This window comes from Anarrhichthys ocellatus, unplaced genomic scaffold (assembly GCF_004355925.1).
Source record: "Anarrhichthys ocellatus isolate YVR2014 unplaced genomic scaffold, GSC_Weel_1.0 scaffold9, whole genome shotgun sequence".
Taxonomy (NCBI): Eukaryota; Metazoa; Chordata; class Actinopteri; order Perciformes; family Anarhichadidae; genus Anarrhichthys; species Anarrhichthys ocellatus.
Genome location: NW_022280039.1, coordinates 979,688 through 1,002,152, shown reverse-complemented (window position 1 = coordinate 1,002,152; position 22,465 = coordinate 979,688). Strand labels below are relative to the sequence as shown.

At 41.3% G+C, this 22,465-nt stretch overlaps 1 long non-coding RNA gene across 1 annotated transcript in view; it reads left to right on the top strand.

Annotated features, from left to right (window-relative positions):
- Window positions 1–47: 47 nt before the first annotated feature.
- LOC116384494 (uncharacterized) overlaps window positions 48–22,465 on the top strand; it is a 36,539-nt gene continuing 14,121 nt past the window's right edge. The window contains exons 1-2 of the long non-coding RNA XR_004212813.1: window positions 48–438; window positions 14,670–14,761. This is a non-coding gene — a long non-coding RNA (uncharacterized LOC116384494). The remainder of the gene's footprint in view (window positions 439–14,669; window positions 14,762–22,465) is intronic.

Genomic DNA, 22,465 nt, shown 5'->3' with positions numbered 1-22,465 from the left:
CTAGTCCTCCTCCTCCTCATCATCACCTCCTCCCTCCTCATCCCACCCCACCACCAACAGGGGGAAAAAACTTGCACACTCTGAGAGCTCAACTGTGCATGCACTTTTATTTGGTGCTTGTAGACGTTATGGGAAAGTTGTCTCTCTCCCTACATCTCTCTCCCTCTCCCCATCCCTCCCTCCCCTCCTTCTCTTCGTCTATCATGTGCTTGGGATATGCTCATGCTTTGCACAGAGCAGCCGAAGCACGACTAATGCAGGCAACTGAGTGTTAACGGCAATTTTAAAGTGATGCCCCCCCCACCAAATATTACGGCTGGGATATTTGTGGGGAACATACCACACCATGGTACACACGGAGCCAACTGAACGCCGCTGTTCTTCCCCTGCTTGGGACGCTTTATTATCGATTGCAGTGATTTGACTCACCTCGAGGAAGTAAGTGTAACTTTTGTGCCTGTTTTAATAGGGTGCGTAGAGGCAATCGTGTGCGTAAAGGTTTCCCGTGTGCGCAAAAGTTGAATATAAGGCTATTGATAAGTGTATTTGTTATATTAAAAGTTGATTATGACCGACGATTCATGGCGAGAGTTTACATTAGAAGGAAATGTGAAGTTTGTGACTGTGAGTGTTTCCTCACACTTTGGAATGAGGAGGCACTGATTAGACTTTTTGGCACCTTTTAGAAGCAACTGCACTCCAACTGACCGGTAGCTTATCAAAGTCTGCCTCAGGCTCAGGTGTATATATATATAATATATAAGAACATCTGTTTATATATATTTTTATCATCAATGTGTTTTCGGGAGCGATGAGTTTGAGATTAGAAATGATACAAATTCATTTACGTTCAGAAAAACGTCAGCATTTTTATTCTTCCGGAAACGAGAGGAAATGTGCTCAAACAAAAGTAGAAAGTTCGGTTCACATTGCATGAATAGGGTCAATAAAATCGCCACACAATGTATTGAATACACACCGTTCATTGTACTGTTCATCCATGCGTTATTACGCACGAAAGCCTCGTTTGTTCAAATAATATAGCTAATAATACGCATAGAATCGCGCCCTTCTGGTGTTTTTTGGCTCCTCAGCATTGTAACACTAACCCTAATGGAAATGCAGCTTATTATAATTTCTAGAGGATCAGCAGGTTGTAACTTTCAAAAATGATGTGCTGTGATTAAACCATGGCCTCTGTGTGGGAGGCCTATTCTGAAGCCTCATTTACCCTAATGAGGTTTGCTTTATACTGTTGATCTTAATGATATCAAGTTGGCCTTACAGTTCAGTATTCACCAGCTCCATATCAGGGGGACAGCCTGATTGTGGATGTGTAGAAATTGGCACACGAGAAAAAAAGAGCTGAACAGTATATGCGTAAATTTGTGAATTTGGAATATTTTCCATAGTGTAAGTGACATTTGGACTAATTATTGTGTCACATGTTGCAGGTGGAATATGTTAATTAGAAAGGGATGAGTGAGACAAATAAATAATAATACAATAGCTGTGGCTGAACATTTGAGGGACAAAGTGCTGTTTAAAGTAAGAGATCCCTTATTGAAATGCACAGGCCTTGTGACTCATGTTTGCTCATTAAAACACCTCTGATTTGCCCCTCCCATCGACAAGTAAACTTGAGAGCGAGATCTAAAAATTGTAGCAAGTGAATGCGACCCCTGCAGAGAAAAAAAGAAGCTGATGATGCCATTGACAAATAATACGGTGTTAATTTATCACCACCTGATAGTTCAATTCTCCTGTCACACACGCGTGCAGACACACACACACACACACACACACACACACACACACACACACACACACACATACACACATGCTCTCTCACACATGCAGGCACACACTAATTGAGTCGATTACTGTCAGAGGCTAACTTTCTTTCCTGAATTAGGGGTGTTTTATGGTCCAAATAGAATCAAAGTTGTGCACAAGGTACCATAAAAGGAGTCACTATCCTGCAGTTGCATGCTCCTGCGCATGATCCATCACATGTTCCACTGCTTGTTATTGTTGACCCACTTGCAAAGATCCTATACATTAACCCATTTGTGCTAAGCTATCGGTTAACTGCTTTCATTTCTGTGGAAAAGTGAGCGAGTTCACTCACGCTCGTACAGGGTGAAGCGCTTGGGCTTTAATTCGCGTGAGGCGACATCGCCAGGCTACCTGAATACCATTGTAGTCTACCCTTCGGATGCGACGATGACAAAAAAAACACACGGGGTTAGTAAAGAATTTGATGCAAAACCGAGTAGTAAGCGAGAGAAATTTAACTTACACAGTGGTACCTCTTATGTGAGAAGGAACGCAATGAGCGAGCGAGTAGCGTGTTATTGCGAATAGAAAAGGCAGCCTGCGCAGGAGACAGAAGACGCTGGCGCTCTGGAAGCTCCGGGATGCTCTAATAGAGTTGTTTCATTTTTATTGTCTAGTAGATACCATATCTGATCGCACCTTCCATTAACAGCGTTTGAATTGCTCTCTTTCTGTGTAAAAAAACATATGGTTTCCCTTACATCCATTTTCATCCCCGTGTGAGTGTGAGAGTGCGTGCAGACTGCTCGGTGCACGGCGGACTTATTCCAGCGCGCTTACTGTAATGGATGGAGATTGTGCATAGATAGCAGGGTGCATTTGCGATTTTTTTTTCATGACATCACCGCAGTTACATTGTCGTGGTCCGAGGCCTTTGACCTCACCGGGGTGGTCCATATTTTGGCCACCCCCAGCCCCCCTATCGTTTGGGGATGGCCCTTATTCCCCCACTCTTTTCAGACCGACCGACCATGCAGCCCGCAGAACGGACCCTTTGGCTCAGAGTCATCGGCTTTATCTCTCCTTAAGTAAATGCTGGATGTGAACGGACAATTTAACAATCTTTGGCCAAAAAACAACCTCCAGTCTTCATAATCCGAAACATTCGCGTCGTAATTCCCTGTGCCTTTATTGCACTTTCCACAGGAAAACGGATTTCCCCCCATCTCTACCGTGTTTCTTCTCCGCCGGCCTCACAGGATATCTATTGCTGCTACCACAACGACTTAATAGAGGCGAAAGAGCCTTTTGTGGGATTGGAGCTATTTGCATTGCAAATTAGGGCCCATGTGCAAGGATGACTGCACTTTACCCGCGATTTTCAAGGCCTTCTTCAACTCAGTAATATTGGGTGATGTCAAGCGAATATGACATTAACATTGGGATTATATATCATTTTTTCGAAGAATTGCTCTCTTTTTACGCCGAGTGTATAACACTCCGGGCTGCGCAATAGTGGCCCTCGATGGCAAAAGGGGAATATAAGGAATATAATACACAATGTGACTTGAAAAAAGGACACTGATTACTTTTGCTAAACACATTTGAGTTCGGAGAGCTGGAAACTTGGAGACCAGAAGAGGAAATGTACATGTGGATTATTGCTGAAGATTGGGAAGTGGGTTGTTATCTTTGGTTATCTAGCTGTATGAGTGTTCTGCTCGTCATAAAGCTAGATAACCGAAAGTAAAAACTACTTCCAGACTCGTCGAGGACTTGTGGAGGACTCATGACATATTATTGCATTTTCCCATGGACCAGGTGTTATTCATAAATTACAATAATCTTGAGATTATGTTTGCCTTTCCCCCCACAATGTACATACATTTATTTATTTTATATTTTCAACAGTATGGACAGCCTTGTTTTAGTATTTTCTTTAATTTGATGATTCACTTCTTTCAGGGAGCATAATGTCATTGCTGCGCGCTCACCTATCCAGATTTAAACATGTACACACACACACACACACACACACACACACACACACTCTCTCTCTCTCTCTCTCTCTCTCTCTCTCTCTCTCTCTCTCTCTCTCTCACACACACACACACACACACACACACACACACACACACTCAACTTCCCTTCAGGCCTGATATTGCATGTTAAATATATAGCCTATGTGATCCTTTACCATAGGGTATGATTTAAATGTTATTTCATTCGAATGAAATTTCAATTTATAGGCTCATCTTCAGCATTTCGTGGGAATGAAAGAGTGACATTTATGCCTTCTGGCGCAACCCACGTGTGCTTCTTATTTCAGCATGATCAAGTCCGGCCAGGAAACGGCGCTGGCATCCCAAACAGTAATAATTAGGACGTATACTGAACTGACAAAAATGGAGAGGGAGAGATGTGGGGGAGTGGGCTTAGGAGAAGGAGGGAGGTGGCAGTAGAGAGGGGAGAGGAGGGGGGAAGGAGTGAGGGGATTGGGGAAATGTGTGTGGGGGGGTCGGGCCTGCTTAATTGATTCCGTTAACCGCAGTGCAGGAGATGTGAACGACTGGACGATCCCATTCCCACGCTCGGTGGGGCAAGTGGCAATGCCATGCCCAGGCCCAATATGACAGACAGCGCCGTGAGGGCCTGGAGGGGCTGGGAGGGGGGAGGGGGGCCGACAGGGGTCATGAAAAGACGTCAAGTGCACCAGACTCATCTGCATCCCCAAAGAAAGAGGCGACGTTTCCCAGCCCCAGCAGACGCGGCGCTCCTAAAGTTGGAGTAGTAACGGTTTTGAATGCGTAATGTCTCGCCAATTGTACTGATAATGAGGACTTTGGGTCATTATCCTAAAACTATGCGGGTGTATGAATTTGAAAGGGATGTGCTGCAAGTATGGAATCCTTCATGGCCCCATTTCAGCGCTCGGATCTCGTTGTTGTACTTCTCCTGAGAATTAGTAATAGCGCAGATGATGTCTCATAAAGAAGTCTGGGGTATTTCAATAGGTGACGTTTATGTGCATTGTTTGTATTTGAACTTGGCCGTGAATGGATTTGCGATATGAAGCTTTCTGGAAGAAAATTTGTCAGAAGCATATGCAATTTCCAGAAACATATATTATGTGGTAAAAAAACATATAAGTGGAATATTGGTAGATCCGTGCTTTAAGGATAAATCCAACACTTACATATTATGACATATATTTCAATGAGTCATAGGACATATGGCAGGTCTCAGATATAAAAATAATATACAGGAATACAATTTATGTATTTTTTTAATTAATGGTTTATTTCAGCACTTATGGCTTAGTTGCAATTATTTTATCATAAATAAATGTTTTTCATCCCAACCCCACACAACTTGAGGTGGCTGTTAAGCACTTGATTGTTGCATCCGCAGATGATAGGCTGTTTCCGGCGTAGACCACGTGTTTGAAACATGCCTGGTGAGAATTAACATCCATCCACGTTGATCGTAACCTTGTTTAAGTTGTGTATGTCTTTACATTTTCAGGTTTAAAAATATCTGATTAAGTCATATAGTTCAAGTTTAGCGTATGTTCAGAAATCTGTGACACTGGCTTTTTTTTTTTTTTGCAACAGAGGATTATTCAGTGCAGCGTTAAACAGAGCCACAGTGGCTGAATTCAACACTGCCTTTGCTGAAAAAGTCTCTTGCCGACTTTCTCACACCGTCAGACAAAACTAGTGTCTCTTGTTCCCGACCCCTGTCAAAGACTGCATACAATACCCGAAAGAAAATTTGAGAACACAATTTGGATTGAGAAGCGATGAATAAAACACGTTGTATTGTTCTCGGTTAAGTCGATTGAAATAGTCGTCTAGCTTTATGAAAGAGAACACTGTTTTCAAGTCTTGGGGCCACAGTAAATGACAACCCAGACTAGGAAAAAAACTTAGGATCTGTAACTAAGCCTCCACTTCATGCCATTCCCTACGTTTTTCCAGAATTCCCAGTGTACTTCACACATAAAACCTGTACAGTTTTTTCGACCTATCTTTTCTTAGCACAGGCTTTTTGAGTTCTTCAGTCATGCAAGAAATTGAGAACAACTGCTCTTGTGTATTTATATTCAAGCCCATGTTTATAAGATGCGGTATGTTTTTTAGATACACAAGATAGACTAAATATCTGGCTCAATTCATCACTCCACAAAACTAAACTGTAAGTCCATGATCTTTCAAGGCATCAAATCAAAAAGGACCTTAGTCCACATAGTCAATAGGAAATGCAATGCTGAAATGTACTGTTGCCAGGAGAGAGCAGCATCACATGTTTAAACAACTTCAAATCACACTTGCATGCATCTCTCTTCTTAGCTACTTTCAGTACTGCTGGGCTGCTTGGAGGAGAGATGCATTATTAGTTGGCAGCGGTTTGCATGTTCTTTACTGCCTGTCTCTAGAGATTGAGTAAATCTCACCAATACAGTTCACATTAGTGCTTTTTTATGAACACTGACAACCACTGCAGCCGCGAGTCCTTAAAATGAATGAACTGTATTCTCTACCTGTGATGATGACGTGGACTACATTTCTCAATTTAAAATGTACCTGATACTGTAAAGTGCATTTCCACTCTTCCCTGTGTCTCTATAAATGAGCCTGAATTGTGTCTTCTAGTGTGTGAGGTGGCCAGAAGCATGCTTTTATATTATTTATAGAAGTGTTCCTGCATGTTGGTGAGAAAGAAAGGCCCCGCCATTCATTTCAAAGAGCCCCATTTCCATATATATAAATATAGCCGTGTGATTTGACTATGCGTGTAGAAATGGGTGGTGACGGTCCCCTTTCCTTCTCCTCAGTAAATGGGGGCTACGCGCTTGGCTGTGCCCTCCTTCCATGCTCACACATACAGTGGGCCGCAGCCATTGTTGTCACGTGATTTGTTGAGTAACAAAACCATGGTGACCATGGAAGGTGTTTTCATATTCATTGGATGGGCAATCAGCATATTTTATACGAGCGTTCCCGGGGTTTTTATGTGCTTCCTCTTTGCCTCTGTGCTGTGTATGGCAGGTGCAGTAGCAGGTTCATAATATGTATCAGCCCAGGGTAATTTCTGTGCCAGACAAAGGATGTGAATATAGTCGTCATACGGGTGCCATTTGTTAATACATGTGTTGCATGGCTGTCTCATTGAGGCCTACTCCCAGATTGTTTTGCAATAACAAAATGGTTAGATATGTGGCTCCTTTTTTTCAGTCGGAAAAGTTGTCATATTCAGCTCTTCTATGAAGCGTCATCTGCCATATTAGCTACAGTCAAAACATTTTTATCCAGGTTAACTGAGCAGAAATGCAGGGCTGTATTCATGTTGCTGAGGCTTGTGGTGGGGGTGAGAGACTCCATGTGCATCTGCATGTCTGTGTTTGCATGTGTGTATGTTTTCCTGTGCGTTTGTCTCTGCGATTAACTGACCCAGGCGTCTCGGATAGCTAGTGAGGCCACTACATCATGTTGATGAAAGGGAACAATAGCTGCGTCTCAGTCAACAACGTCTGTTTGTCTGGCTTGGGCCATGTCTCTCTACTACTGTGTGTGTGTGTGTGTGTGTCTCTTGGACATGAACTTGAACTTGAGACAGGCAGCCAGACACCATCTGTGCACCAGGGGTAATGAATGCAGTGCATTCATGGCTGTGGTGCAAGCCAGGCCACCGCCACCCATTGATGAGCAGATGACCCCGAGTCTGAGTTAGCGCTTCATCACTAATATAATTCAACAATACCAGCTGGTAGTAGGGGAGTTGACTTTGTCTGTTTGCCTAAAGAGAAATAAGAGTAGTGATGTGCCAGTAGTGGTGAAGCTTACATGCATGTGTGCAGTATGCGTGTTTGCCTGCATGCATCTGTACGCTTGTCAGTGTTTAATCATGTATTCATGAAGCCCTGCATGCTTCTCTTCCTGTTTATCTTTGTCTCACTATATAGCTTATGCAAATGACTTGGCATACACCCTTTCCCTTCCCATATACTGGCCTTTCCCTTTTAAAGCACTGGCCTGCTATTTTAACGACACAGCCATGCTGAATTTATTGCCTTGATAATTGAAAGGGCCGGTTCAGTATTCCCCCTGATAAAGTGTAGTAAGTGAATGAGGCATAAACCTTAAACAAGCCAGGCACAATGTGAATTCCTGCAGGCCCTCCTCCTCCTCCTCCTCCTCCTCCTCCTTCCTCTCTTCCTCCAGCTCAAGCTTCTGTCACAATCACAAGCGCATACACACACACACACACACACACACACACACACACGCATGCGCACACACAATAAGGCTTTTCCCTCTGGTTGGTGTCGCCACGGCAACGGTAGGTGAGATCACCGTGCGCATGGCAGCATCAGCCCCTGCCAATGCAGGACAGATCCCTGTTCTTTCTCTGTATGTGTGTGTGTGTGTGTGTGTGTGTGTGTGTGTGTGTGTGTGTGTGTGTGTAGACTGCTCTATGCAAGAAACCATAATGCCACCAACTCCCTCTCTCCGTGGCTCAATGTAGACACTTTATAGTGTTCAAATGTGTTTCCTGTCAGGTAACCGCACATGCATTGGTTAATTGATTTAGTTTAAGTGTCTCTAGTTTTCTCTAGAGCTGTGGCTCATATATATATCTAAAGCAAAACAAAGTCTGAGATTGTACATTGGTCTTTTACGCACACATACTGACACACGTAAAGACTCAAAGGGTATCATCGGCTTCATTAATGGTGTCATTGCCGATTAACAGGGATCTGATCGACCTCACTCCATAACAGACCAGCCAGCCATAACTTGCCAATAAGCCACAAAGGAATGTCATGGTTGGGCCCTTTTTAATGACATCATGCATGGCCACTTGAGCGTCTTGTGGGGAGCAGCGGGCATGCTGTGCTCTGCCACGCTGTACGGCCCTCCCTATCAGCTAACTGCGACAATATGCATGGCCGACATGCTAGTAGATCTATTCCACACATAACATAATGTGATTGTGTTTGAAAGTGATAGAGTTGTGTTGTAAAATTATCTTTTTGGTAGTTATGACATATAACTACCAACTAAAACAGCTATGCAACTAAAACAGACTTCTACAGTTTTACCACTCAGTGAAACTTCAGCCCAGAACTAAAAAATGAGTCCCAGAACTAAATGTGTCAGTGAAACACCACTTCCACTTCCATGACACAGATACTCTGAAACTAATGAAGGTGAAGATAATATTAGACATATGGTCAGCCTATTTCAAATTGTTAGCTTTTACTTATTCCTTTAATTGTACATTATGCTGACCGTTACAAGTGAAGTGTCAAGAAGCCAAAATTGTGCTGTCCCAAAATGGATTCTATTAATAACTTCGTCAAGAGATGAGTGAAAAATAACAGAAAATGTTTGAGATGAGTCCAACCATCTCAACAGTTCTGTAACTGTTTTGATTTTTCAGGAGAATAACTGTCCTTTTTATTCTTTTAAACATATTTTATATATTTATAATCATCTGTAGACATTATTAAGATAACATAGTGGTAATCTTGTCTCAGTGTCTCTTGTTAGTGTAAACACATCTGACATTGTTGTCAACATAATTTGTCGAATTACAAGTGTAATGCAAGTAATACTGTGGGAGCTGATAATGATGTTTGCAATACGTCCGAATGTAAGATATCTAGGCATTGTTGCTTAAATGATACAATAGTCATATGATGACACTTACAGTCAACGTACTAACGTAATGCCATGTTTTACACTTTGTACCTATATTGCCAGTGATAATAATTGTAACAAGTGCATTATGCTTTCCGCCATGTTGCTGCACTATTAGATAACAATACTGTGGCAGCAGTAGTGCACAATAAGGCTGTGTGTATAAATGCTATTTTTGCACTAAAGCTGGCTATCAGCCTGTCTTCTAGGATATCTGTGGTCTGCTGGCTTTTGATTATTCAAATACTATGCACTATAAATAAATTAGTATAATTGCATCTGAAATATGCTTTGAATCTTCCTCGAAGATAAAAGGGTGTAAATAATATATTTCGTGTCACTGCATTATTCATCCTCTATTAATTACAAACATCGGGGCGCTCAGTCTCACCATGAAATATGTTGTACTCTGTAGTCTACATGTTGTTTTTTCTATATACAGTGCACCCTATGTACGTCCACAATCTGTCAGTATCAAGGCACCTTTCTCTAAATTATAATGCTAATTGTCTCTCACTGTATTCGCTCTCAGATTCCCATTAGTAAACTGCTAACGTTATCAGAATAATGCAGTTTCCAAACCTTAATTGGCTTTTATTGTTGAAATGGCAATTAATGTTTGAATAAGCCCCAACTGTAAAACCCAATGTGCACCTCTGTTCATCGTCTGAACATCCAGATTCTTTATTGTTCATATTATGCACAAGCACGTCGGTATTATCATTTCATAGAAGAGGAGGGGCTTCAGAAAACATTAAAAAAGCATAAGTACTGTAGTGGTGCCGCCGCTATAATTAAAATATGCCCGTCTTCGCGCTCTCTGTAAAGCATATGGTGTTGAGGCCCAGATGCAATTTAAATATGGGGAACCATTTGAAAAATATATGCTGTTCGGCAATTAAATTATATGGGCTCTCGGACTAGGGAGCCATACCAGTGCATATAGAATAGTGAGCAATAGGTGCTATGCTCGCATTAGCATCTGGCCCTTTTATGTAAATTTGATGAGAAAGGATTCATGCATATACGCCAGGGCTGGGGTGTACTCGCCTAATATCCTTATTACAGAGGGGTGAATTAAATATTTATTAGGGGGCTAAGGGTTAGGAAGGGGGGCCTGTCCTGTGTTGTCGTGAGGACCCGAGGTGGAAGAAGGGGGAAAGGGAGGAGGAGGTTGGCTTCTCTATGAGTGTCTCTCTCTGCCTCAAGGTGCCACCATCTTAAGGCGTTTGGCAGTAGTGAGAGTGTGAGGAGGGTAGACCTAAAATGTCCGCTGGCATAGACACATGCACGCATACACATTAACGCATACAATTTTCTGTGTGGTATATGGAGAGGAACGCAGAGCTCTGAAAGTCGATTATTCAATTACTGTCATCGGCGGCTCTGCATGCTGAGTGTTTCATTTGCATGTATTAATTCCCTCGATTACTGTCACCTACGAGATCGGCCAGTGTTTAGCTTTCTAATGCACGACATTTATTAGATACAAGCACTAACACTAGCACCATCATCAGAACTAAACTGGTATTTGGTAATATTTAAGAATTTAAATCAACCATTGCTATGCATTTTCTGCGCAATGAGCTATTTGTACGTTGTCTTTTGTTGAGGTCGGTTTGTGATTTGACACACAAAGCATTTATTGAAAATCAAATCTTCAAATCTTGAAAATATTTCAAGTTACGGATTTACGTGTTAATTTAAGGTGTTAAACAGTTCATTCAATTATTTAATCGTCATAACCTTTAACCAGAGCTTGCCACTGTAAAGTGCTACTCGTCATATGAATAAAAGTCAACATATTGTTTAAATCACAAATGCATGTGCTTACCTCAACAATATGATAAAGGTGCAGCACTTAACCTTTTGTCAACAGTAACTGGTAACACTTGCTCTCTTTGTGAGAGTATTACATTTGTTACACCAAAAATCTACAATACAAATGCTTTAGAGCAGAGAAAGAAGTCAGTGACAATATTGCTAATTTATTAAATCAGTGCTAGACTGTTCCACTTATCATTTTCTGTCTCGCTCACCATCACTGTCACATATACATACTGTAGCTGACCTCTCAGATCTGTTAATTGTCATAACTGTGCTTAGTTAGGCGGCATACTCACGGGCATGCGCACACACACACACACACTCACACACACATACACACACGTACAGCCCACAAACACACATTGTTCAGTGAGATACAGACACAGCATTAGCATTCTCTTTCATCCTGAAGTGCTCCTGAGGCGTAGCATTAGGAAGAATGTGCAGGAAATTATTCAAGATGAATTATGCCACACATAATACCTATTTTTTGGGCATCGACACACAGACACACACAATCATGCGGTTCACCAGAAATATGTTATGGAAGGTATTTGACTACAATTAGAGTTTTGGTTAGAATGGTTCGTTGATGTTAAGATTTGTTTCTGTAGATACATGTATATAGCTGTGTTTGTGTGTATCTATCTGGAAGTGATTATGTTCGTATACTAGAAGGATGTACGTGGATATTATGTATATTTGAGCTGTCCTCGTCATAGTAAGCCTGTTGCCCCTTTTTACATGCTTAAAGTATATATACAATATCAGCTGTTCCCCTGTTTCCTCTGATGAGTGGTACGCCCCGTCGTGCTGCCAAAGAAGTGAGAATAATTAAGCGACTGCGTGTTTGAGCCTGGCGTTGGCTAATGGATTGTTACCGGGAGGAAATGAGACAGGCAGCGTGGGGGAGCTGGGTGGCAAAGCAGACCTCGACTTTGGATAATGAAACACTGAAAGCCACCGAGGTGGAGAGTAGACACACCTCTCGTGAAGGAGGTGCTTTTGTTCTTTGACTACTTCTTTTTGTCATATATGTAGGTGCAATTAGTGAGGAGTCACACAGTGTGAGAAAGGCACAGTCAGTTCTGCATCACCGAAGTCAAGATATATGTGGTTTTCCAATTTTGAATTTCTTATTAGAATTTTTTCAAATCAGTGCAGCTCACTCAGCATATTTTTTTATTTCCCCACTCTATAAACAGAGTCCTTGTAGGTCTATGATGTGTATGTTCCCCCTCACGTTTCTTATAATTCCTGCATATGATTGTGTATGATATGTATACATTGTGTATGCATTCGATTTAGAACCCTCTGCATCACCACACTGCTGCTTTAGAGAAAGCAGGGGATGATTCTTGGCACTGTCGTCGCCAGCATAGCCCACCCATCCACCCACCCTACACACACGTGTAGGCTAGAAGCAGAGTAGTGGTGAGGAGAGGGGGGAGCAGAGCGGAGGAGGGAGATAGAGGAGCAGGAGGGAGATGGGATGAGACAAGCCACACAAGCCGCAAAGGGAACGGGGTGAAGGTGGAGGGGGGAGAGCTGTATAGTTACCCTAAACCCTGCCGTAGGGCTAGAAATACACACACACACACACACACACACACACACACACACACACACACACATTGGTTTGCCACACAACCGCAAAACATACTCTGAACAGCATAAATCATTGCAATGGGAGTATGAGAATATGCCCTGCATAAAGATATCCTAATTGTTTTTATTGGTTCTTCCTGTTACTCCTGAAGTGTTAATTGAATTTAAAGATTATGATTGTTGTTCTTTTTAGGATCCTTGATTGTAATGCATTTTTTTTAAAGTTTGTAGGCTATTTTATGTATCAAAATCATAAATAAAAAGGAAAAAATAGACCTTAATCATAAGAATCTTGTGTGCTGTATTATTGATATTGACATGCAGCGTTGTGACAGTGAGTGTGTCAGCGCAAATGCAAGTGTTTGATTATGTATGTGTGTGTGAGTGTTTGCGCTTTGATATGGAGCTCTAATAAAAGGTGGCATCTGTCAGTTTGATATTGACATGCCAGAAGAGCCTCACAATTATTTAGGAACACAGTAGGAATGAAATCGAAGAAAGAAATTACGTACTGTGTGTGTGTGTGTGTGTGTGTGTGTGTGAGTGTGTTCGTATGTATGTATGTATGTATGTATGTATGTATGTCCTCCCAATGAGTCATAATAGCCACCACATGAAAATGATAAAATGTACTGCTCTATCTAATATCAAAAGTGCACTTTCCAGTGATTCTTGTTCAGCTACAGTATTTTTTACATCTGACCAGTTTTTGAAAGCTATCTTCACACGAGGATCGTGTCAGCAGTCACAGCAGGGTTAAAGGACAGAAATTAATAGAAAGACTGTAACTCCCAATTTTTTTAAGGATGCATTCAAGTTCGTCGGTGTGTTGCTCTGGGAGCTCAAAATATTTGTCTCAAACTGCTCTTATAATCTATAATGGTATACCTTTGACCTCAAATGGATTTGTCCTTGAGCCTTGACATTTGACTTTTGACCTTGATGTTGAATTTGAATTTGTTTCAATTGGGAAAGTTTTAATCGTTCATTCATGTCAGCTAGTAGTGATCACGTTTCATGCCATCTGAAGATGATAACATGATGATGACATTATTCAGCTATGGCATTCTGTAATCGATTAAGCGCATCAACTCTTTTTGCATCAAGCACAAAAAAAACTCCTCAAGTGAACGTAGAAACTTCTTTTTCGCAATTGAGGAAGTTTTATGGAATTTCCCGTCTGCATGCATCGTGTCTAATGTGATATGTCAAAATGCGCATAAAATATGTGGATGGAAACACGGCTAGTGAGAGGAGGCAGGGCAAAGGTCAAGCAGCATACACCAGACTTAGACTGAAAGTATCTCAGTTTTAATATGCCATCATTAAGTAGGCTGTCTTTGCGTCAATGATACAACTTTAGACCTCTAATTTAACATCAAACAAAGTTTCACATTGATATTTTCAAGTATGAAAAAACATAACTCCAATGACCTTCTGATTTGCAAACCAGCTGCTCCTGTGCCATAAAAAGGTACCAAGTTTGACTTGCTATTTGTGGCAAGGTGTAAAGGTTGAGAAGATATTTGCACAAAGTTATTGCCAATTTGAATTACTGCAAGCCAACTTAGCAATGGTAAATGCTACCTCTGTTTCCTTCTCCTATAACTGTGCGTTTGCTTTCCCCTCCTTTCTTTTTAGTGGAAACATGTTAATTGTGATTTGCTCAAGAAGAGTTATTGAACATGTAAAGGTTAACTCTAAGTAAACACGTTCACTCCCTGCCTGTGTATGATTTTATTGCTGCAGTGATGGAGAAAGAGAGCTGTGGAGAACTGCAGCCGGAAGTAGAGGTCAAGACGAGATCTCTGGGATTTTGCTGTCCATTGGACCCACATGAGGTAAGCTTGGGTTAATAAACCAAAATATGTGTGTGATTGTGCAGTACTAGCCTATATGGGCTAAGTGTTGCACGTTTTTGTTCCATGTATGTGGGTGGATCTTTTTTCTTCAATGAAATTCACTCTAAGAATTTGTTGCAAGCTTGGCAACATAATCACCGTTCTGTTTTTGAAATTCACAAGTCACTGAGCTCTGAATTATTTACTAGGCAAATTATTTTGATATTTATCTGATTAATGTAAATACAATATTGAAAATGTCAAAAATAGACACATTTCTTTGTTGGCAGGGGTTTTGTTCTTCCCCCTGTGCCTATCTTTGCTCATGTGTGAGTGTGTGTTCACGTGTGTCTGTTTGCCTGCAGCAAAGTCAGCCCATGTGTGTGCTGGATGAAGGCATAGATGTTAGTAGTGGTCCAGAGGACACAGTCAACAGAATAACAGGGAGCTCAGGCAATGTGGACAATATCAAATCCCATGACCCATTCTTTGCCCTGTGATCCATACCAAAGACAAAAAGCAAGGGGGAAACAGAGGTTACTGTTCACTGTTCATCATCGCAACAACAAAACACACGCACACACACACACACACACACACACTAGCAACAGTAGCATCAACCATTGCAATCCACGTGGTAACAGTAATTGCCATCGCCCTGGCATTGTTTGCATTGCGTGCAAGACATCTTGCTCTATCAATTACACCTCCGGCCATTATTACATGTGACGTTTTATGTTATTGAAGAGAGAAAAACATTTTAATGAGCTGAGCTCGCTCTCATGACAAGGAAATATTCTTCGTATTTCTATAGCAGCTTATTACCATCCATGCTGTCTTAATTTCAACTTTGACTCCACTTTTATGACAACTAGGTGACCTCTACAGAGGCTGAGCTGGTGCAAAGTGTTGGATACACGCTGTGCACAATTAGCTGAAATGATTGACTGTCACTGTCAGCAGAACGTATACAGTAGCACTTGTTTTACCATGCATATGCCCTCAATGGTAAGACAATACCACAGAGTGACACCTTTTGGTAGGAAAAAATGGAACCACATGAAAATACCCTGGTGATTCTCTATGTTCTCTGTTGAGAGTTCTCAGAGTTCAAAAGTTTATTTCTTGGTGACGCTAGAAAAAAAGAATAAGTGGCTGACGATAGAGGTGGTATGTCAGCGCCCATGGGCCACAGTGTGTGCGGTGGTGTTACTCGTCCTAATTACTCCCAATACTCTTACACACATTTGGTGGACTTCTCAGAAGGGCCAATTAGAAGGGCAGGGCAAGTCACTGGGTAGGAAAAGTCAGTGCTCAAGTCTGTAGCCATCTAGAATATACCACAGAGAGATGGAGCCTTATAGCGAACTCTGCAGTACATTTCCACAAATTACCTTTTTGTATAAAATTAACGCTTTTGCCACCATAGCACAGCTTCAAATGGAATATCTTACAACTTTAAAATGTGTATCTTTCTGTATCTACTGTACACATATTTTTATTGTAACTGAGAGCTCAGGATTGTTTCACTGCACAATAGAGGCGGGTCAACAGCTTTATACATCCAACACCTCGCCTAATAGCATCAAAAAGCTGACTTTTGAATTCAGTTTCAAAGGGTTTCACTAGATGATCTAATAAGATACAGTAAACGCAACAGCTGTGGAGCAGCTTTGCAAACATTTACAAAAGTATCATCTTTAGATAGACCTCATCCCCTCTGCTAAGAGCCCGGCTTAAAGTGTGTCAGGGTCATTAGACCCCTATATCAAACTTTGCATTATTTAGTTAGAGTGGTAGACTTTTCCCCCTACCAGCCATTACCTGTGTGCAGAATGTAGCAGAGTCATGGGTTTGAAGCTGCAACAGGAAACCAGAGCAGCTTTTAATCTTTGCAGCTACAGATGTACTTTGACAATATCACCTGAAATAAGGACAAGGACTCTAAATTAACATTTCTATGGTCATGATTGATCTTTTTTCACTCCTCCGACAATACCAAAGCGATAAGCCCCAATGAAAACATTGAATGTTTACTATTATATACAGTATAGTTTGTTTACATTGCATCTCATCATTAGCTATACTATACTCATACTTATTCATCAGACATGAATATTTTAGAGTGCAGCTGCTTACTATTAGGGTGCTAGCGGGGGTAAGTATTTATAATGTGGCGCCCGCATTCGTGGATATAAACCCTCCAGTTGTAGGCCGGCTTCTGTGTCATCAGTGCAAGCCCAGCGCGATTAATGAAGTCGTCCGCATTTGTCTGCATGATTAAGGAGTGCTAAAGCGTCAGCGTGTGTGTGCATGCTGTCTCAGATAAAACAACAACAGAGAACAAAATACTTCAGGAAAGCTTTGCAGCAGGTCTATTCACAAACATCAAAATGAACAATTCTGAACAGTGAAGATAACATGCTAAATGCATAGGCTTGATTATTTATGATGACGTAATACAGTAGCAAACACATATAAGACATAACTAAAGCCGGGGAGGCAACAGAGGGAGAAAATACACATTATTTATGAAAATATTGTAAAATATGTTGAAGGTGTTTTTTTTCCTTTTTATTGATTCACCCTCCATCGATAATTAAAATTTTTTCCTACTTGTCAAGTAATTCAATATGTCATGCTTGGGTGCAATCCCTTGGCACAATATGTCCTTTCCTTAGTTGTTAAAAAATTCCACAAACCTAAAACATACTCCTCTTTTTTCTCATTCTAATGGACTACATCTTCATTGGTGTACCACGGAGTGAGTGTGGTATTTGTGGAAATCTCGTCTTATCAATATATAATTAAAACAGATAAAACTACAGGTTTTTTTTCCATTTAATATCCAAGTAGCGTTCAGCGGGCTGTGTAATAGCGCTGCTAGGGCGGGGGGTGGCTCTTCTGCATCATCATACAGTCAGAACAAAGGATATGCACATTGTAAAATCATGCAGATAAATGCAAATCGCCGGCAGCAAGGAATAGCGAGGTGGCAGGAGGGGAATTTGCATAAGCAGAGGGATGCCAAGCACTTTGTATACAACACTTGCCGGACAATCTTCAAATATAGTGGTTTCAATATGATTCCAAATTTCTTTTGCTCTGTAAAGCAAGACTTTGTAAAGTTTCCTCTGCTTATAAATACTGGATTGATGTGTTTTGCTCCCAATGCCTAAACAATATGTGCAGTAGCTTTGTTTTGTTTTATTTTCTGCTGGAAATTGTTCTTTATTTTTCACGATGCAACAAAATGAATAACGTTAACTCTAGAGGCTGTTCTAAAACACCTTGAATGCAAATACGATACGATGGCTGCAAACAGCATTGCAGTACGTGTGTGTTGGGATGATGAAATATTGTGACGGTACCGCCTCAGAGAAATGCAGAGCAGGTATTAGTAACACTAGTGCTAATGAATGTCCTCCTCCTTGCCACCTCGCTCTCCCAGTAAAAACTTCAACTCTATCAAACATGTGACATTTTTATGAATGTGTTCAGTAACTGGGGGGGATTAGGCGATGATGAAATGGGTCGGTCGCCATTTTGCTTTAGCCACGAAAAGAAAAATATGCTTGTATTTATTTTCCTCGATATTTGATTTGGTTCTCACAATGAATATTTAAAACACTTGGGTTACCTTTATACTGTATCAGGACAATATCACTGATATTGCAGAGAAAGTGCAAAAACATTTAATGTGTATTTGAAGGTTTAAAGTACATTTGATTAGTTCCTAAATTTTACATCATCATTTTTTTCACGATTCATAATACAAAACAAAGTGTGTGTGTGTGTGTGTGTGTGTGTGTGTGTGTGTGTGTGTGTGTGTGTGATGGTAAATATGCCAGTGTGTTTTATCACAAATTAATGCAAATTGTTATTAAATCCTAATTTATAAATCCTAGAGTAAGTAATAAAATACTAATATTCAATAGTTTTTGCAAAGCATGTATTTTCTCATGAAATAAATTCCTGCAGCATCACTTCCCTTAACAAAATGTTTATGTTGACATGGTTAGACAATATTGCATTTAGAGGTTCTCATAGCCAATAAGTAATTTGCTTCAACTTGCATACAAAAAAACATTTAAATAATGCTGCCCTCTGTCAGACACCACACACACACACACACACACACACACACAGACAGACTCACCCGCAGACACAATATGGTAGGGGAGTAAAAGGGGGGGAGGGCACAGACAGACATTCACAATTGTGCATAATGATGTTAACATTCCTGCATGTCTAATGCAGGAGATATTGAGACAGACTGGTCGGCGGTCTTGCTGTGTGTGTTCACGGGTATAAACTGTAGCAGCATAATGATGTATTAATTGTGGTCTGCTCTACCTCGTGGTGTTTGGGCTCCTTGCCGAGGTTACTACGCGGCCTTTGATGCGATCGTTAATCTTATCAAATATATGCAAGATCACACTGCACTTTATATTCTAGTCTGCTTGGATGAAATTGTAGGTGCACTGTAATATATGTATATGTGTGAGCAATAGGAATGACTGCTGTTGTTGCTTCATACAAAATTGCAACCAGTGGGCAAATGTTTATTGTTTATTTTCTCAAATTATGCTAATTTCGGAGGGTTAACCCGGATTTCCAAAGGTGTTTAAATTTAACAACTCAGCAAAGGGATTTTTGTGTAAATCAGGGGCGGGATTTTAGAAGACAAATGCTAAATTGAAAGAAATGGCATGGCAACAACAATTTAAAAAAAATATATACTCATCTTAACTTAGTGAATATTTGTATTCACAAGGAGTAGTGTGCTTTAATTTTCAAACACAGGCACCATCAAGTGATCCTGCAATACTGTTATACATTTTCTATCAACTTCATCCCAAATAGAAAGACACAAACTCGAAGGGAGGATAAGTGGATATGAAAATGGAGTGCCGGCATCATAAAAGATGGAAACAAAGAGGGACAGACAGCGTACACTGAGAAGGACAGGCAAAAGATGAAGCTCATTTTTCCGTGGGCACCCAGTGGCGTCTGCATTGCAGATCGCTGAAATCCCTTTCGAATGCATCCCTGGGCTTAAGGGGGGATAGGGTGGGGAAGGGTGAACAAGGGATGGGTTTATGCTATCTCTGCTTTAGTACACTTTGTTTTTTTCCTCCCCCCTACTGAAATGTATTTTTTCTGTCTGCATCAAATGTCAAGTTAATTTCCTGGGTGCTATGAGGGATGTGTCCTCCCCTCCGGTATGTGTGGCAGGGCGGTAGATTGTGGCAGTGTGTATGTGTGTGTGTGTGTGTGTGTGTGTGTGTGTGTGTGTGTGTGTGTGTGTCTGTCTCTGTATGGGTGAATGGGGAAAGGGGCATGGCAAGGCAAAGAGGGAGATGAGAGGTGGTGAGGGGGGTTCAGTACAGTATCTATAAATTGGCTCTCTCTGAAGAGCCAGAGAGGTGTGTTGAAAGTGTGCGTGCGTGTGTAAGTGTGTGTGTTCGAGTGTGTCTGGTTGTTTAAGAATATGATCCAATTATTAATAGATGCTTTTGTCAGTGTACCTATGTGCCTGTCCTTATTTGTGTATTCACATATTCGGTTTTTTGAAGGTTCATCTAAATTCAATACTAATGCAGAAAAAAATAAAAAGCACACTATATAATAGATGCTTAGTGATTCAATGTCACTGTACAAAAGCGGAAAATCTTATATGTTTTTCTCAACAACAATGTGCACACAAATGTGAGGATAGAAATTAGCTTGGACTCTCTCATCAGCTGCGTTGCATTTCCTGGTCAAAAACAATGTCTAAAGCTCATTACCAGCTGATATCTAGTAGAACATTAAACATTCATGCGTATCAGTCCTGCTTTAACCTCGTTGCTTGCCTATAGCAGTCTTTGTGTCTTGCCTTTCAAGGCAAGTCCATATATTTATTATTATTTTATTTCAAGTTTTCTCCCTCATCAATGAGTAATTGTGTCCCTCTGGTATCCTCATGTCTCCTGATTTTAGACACAGTGCAACTTTTACTTTCTCCTTGTACTCTGTCTCTTTGTTGTTGTGTTACTTGTCCTTTTAAAAATTGGACTGTGATCTTGAGTTTATATTTGTGTTCAAACACACATATTTCATTTAGTGTCATATGCACGCAGCTTTTTCCAGTTTCTTTACTGCACATGTGTCCGACTCTGCATGTCTATGCATGCCTGGCTGTACGTATGCATGCCTGTGTGTGTTTACCTGAATTACTTTGTGCATTTTTTTGCAGGCAGCTGTTAAGTGTATGAAGGCAAATTGCATATTTTGTATTGCAAAGTGTAAAATGCCTTATTGCAGAGGAAGGGATTATGCATTTGTCAGTCGTGCTTATGCTGATGTATGCTCCTGCCCCACAAATGTCACATCCCATAACCCAGAAAAATTACACCAGTCCCACCTAATTACGCATATTCATGATGCTGTTTTGCATAGTGCTGGTAGCATACTTCTGTTACAAGCCACAGAGCTGAGGGATGTGGTTGACTGAAAAGGCTTTCAATCCACTGATTCTGTGTGTCTCTACCTCCATGACAATTTTTGTTATTTTATGATCTGAGACTATTGTAGAAAGAGAGTTTTCTCCTATTTCTTGCAGTCAGTCATATTGCCAGAGCCTGCAGCATGTTCAAACCTAGTGGGAATTTTTAATAAAGAAATTAGCTTTGTCCTAGATTATGAAGGTCATTTTGAAACTAGATCAGATTCAACTAACGTTTTTTGAAATACTTTGCAATTTATCCACCATCTCTCCTCTGTATCTTTTTTCTCTTTGGGTTTATTTCCCTTCTCCTACAGTAAATGTGGTTCTCCTGATCACTGGTAATGAACAGCATGTAAATCAGGGGTCGACAATGCTATGAAGTGGAAACAGGGATATACAGAGTGAGAAAATCCAAATAAAGTTGTGACTGTGGAAGACAGACGAGAGGAAGTGTTGGAGAAAGAGATGGAGGTAGCGCGAGAAGGCAGAGAAGAGTGGATGAGTCGTAGTGGCTGGCTAAGTGGCTTATTGTAGCATTTGCGGAACAGACTTAATCAGACTTGGCCCAGCTGTAATGAATGAGAGGGTCCAGGCTGTGCCACTGCTTGGGTAAACAGCGACTGTTTAAGTCCAGGGTTCCCAAACACAGGCAACAATGGTACTATTGTCCTGCCAACTCTTATTAAGAGGCGAACCAGAGACGGGGTGAGGTGCGGAAGTGGGAAAGGGAGGTGGGTGTAAAAGGGGCAAGTGGGGAGAAGGTGGGTAAAAAGGAAGAGGTGTGGGTGAGAGCAGGAGCGATTGGGAACCTGACAGGAACAGAGGATAGGGTAGGAGGGGGAAGTGGAGAAAAAGAGAGGGATGGAGGAAGAAAGGGAGAGCTGGATTTTTTTCACACTTGCATTGTGTCTTCGTTTCACACTATCTTCCTCTTGTGTCCATACCATTCCACCTTCTTAGCCATCAGACCTCGTCCTCGTCTTTTCCCCTCATCCTTTCATCCATACTTCCTTCCTGCATCATCCTACCAGCCACCTACTCTATTTCTTCCATCTGTCCTTTGTTCCTCTTCATTTTTGCATTTGGGATGGCGAGGGATGCATCCCTGTCATACCACCTTTGCATCACCTCTCCCATCTGGTGCGGGAAAGAGCGAGAGCGAGAGAGAGGCAGAAAGAAGAGGATTGGGGGGGGGGGGGGGGGGGGGGGAG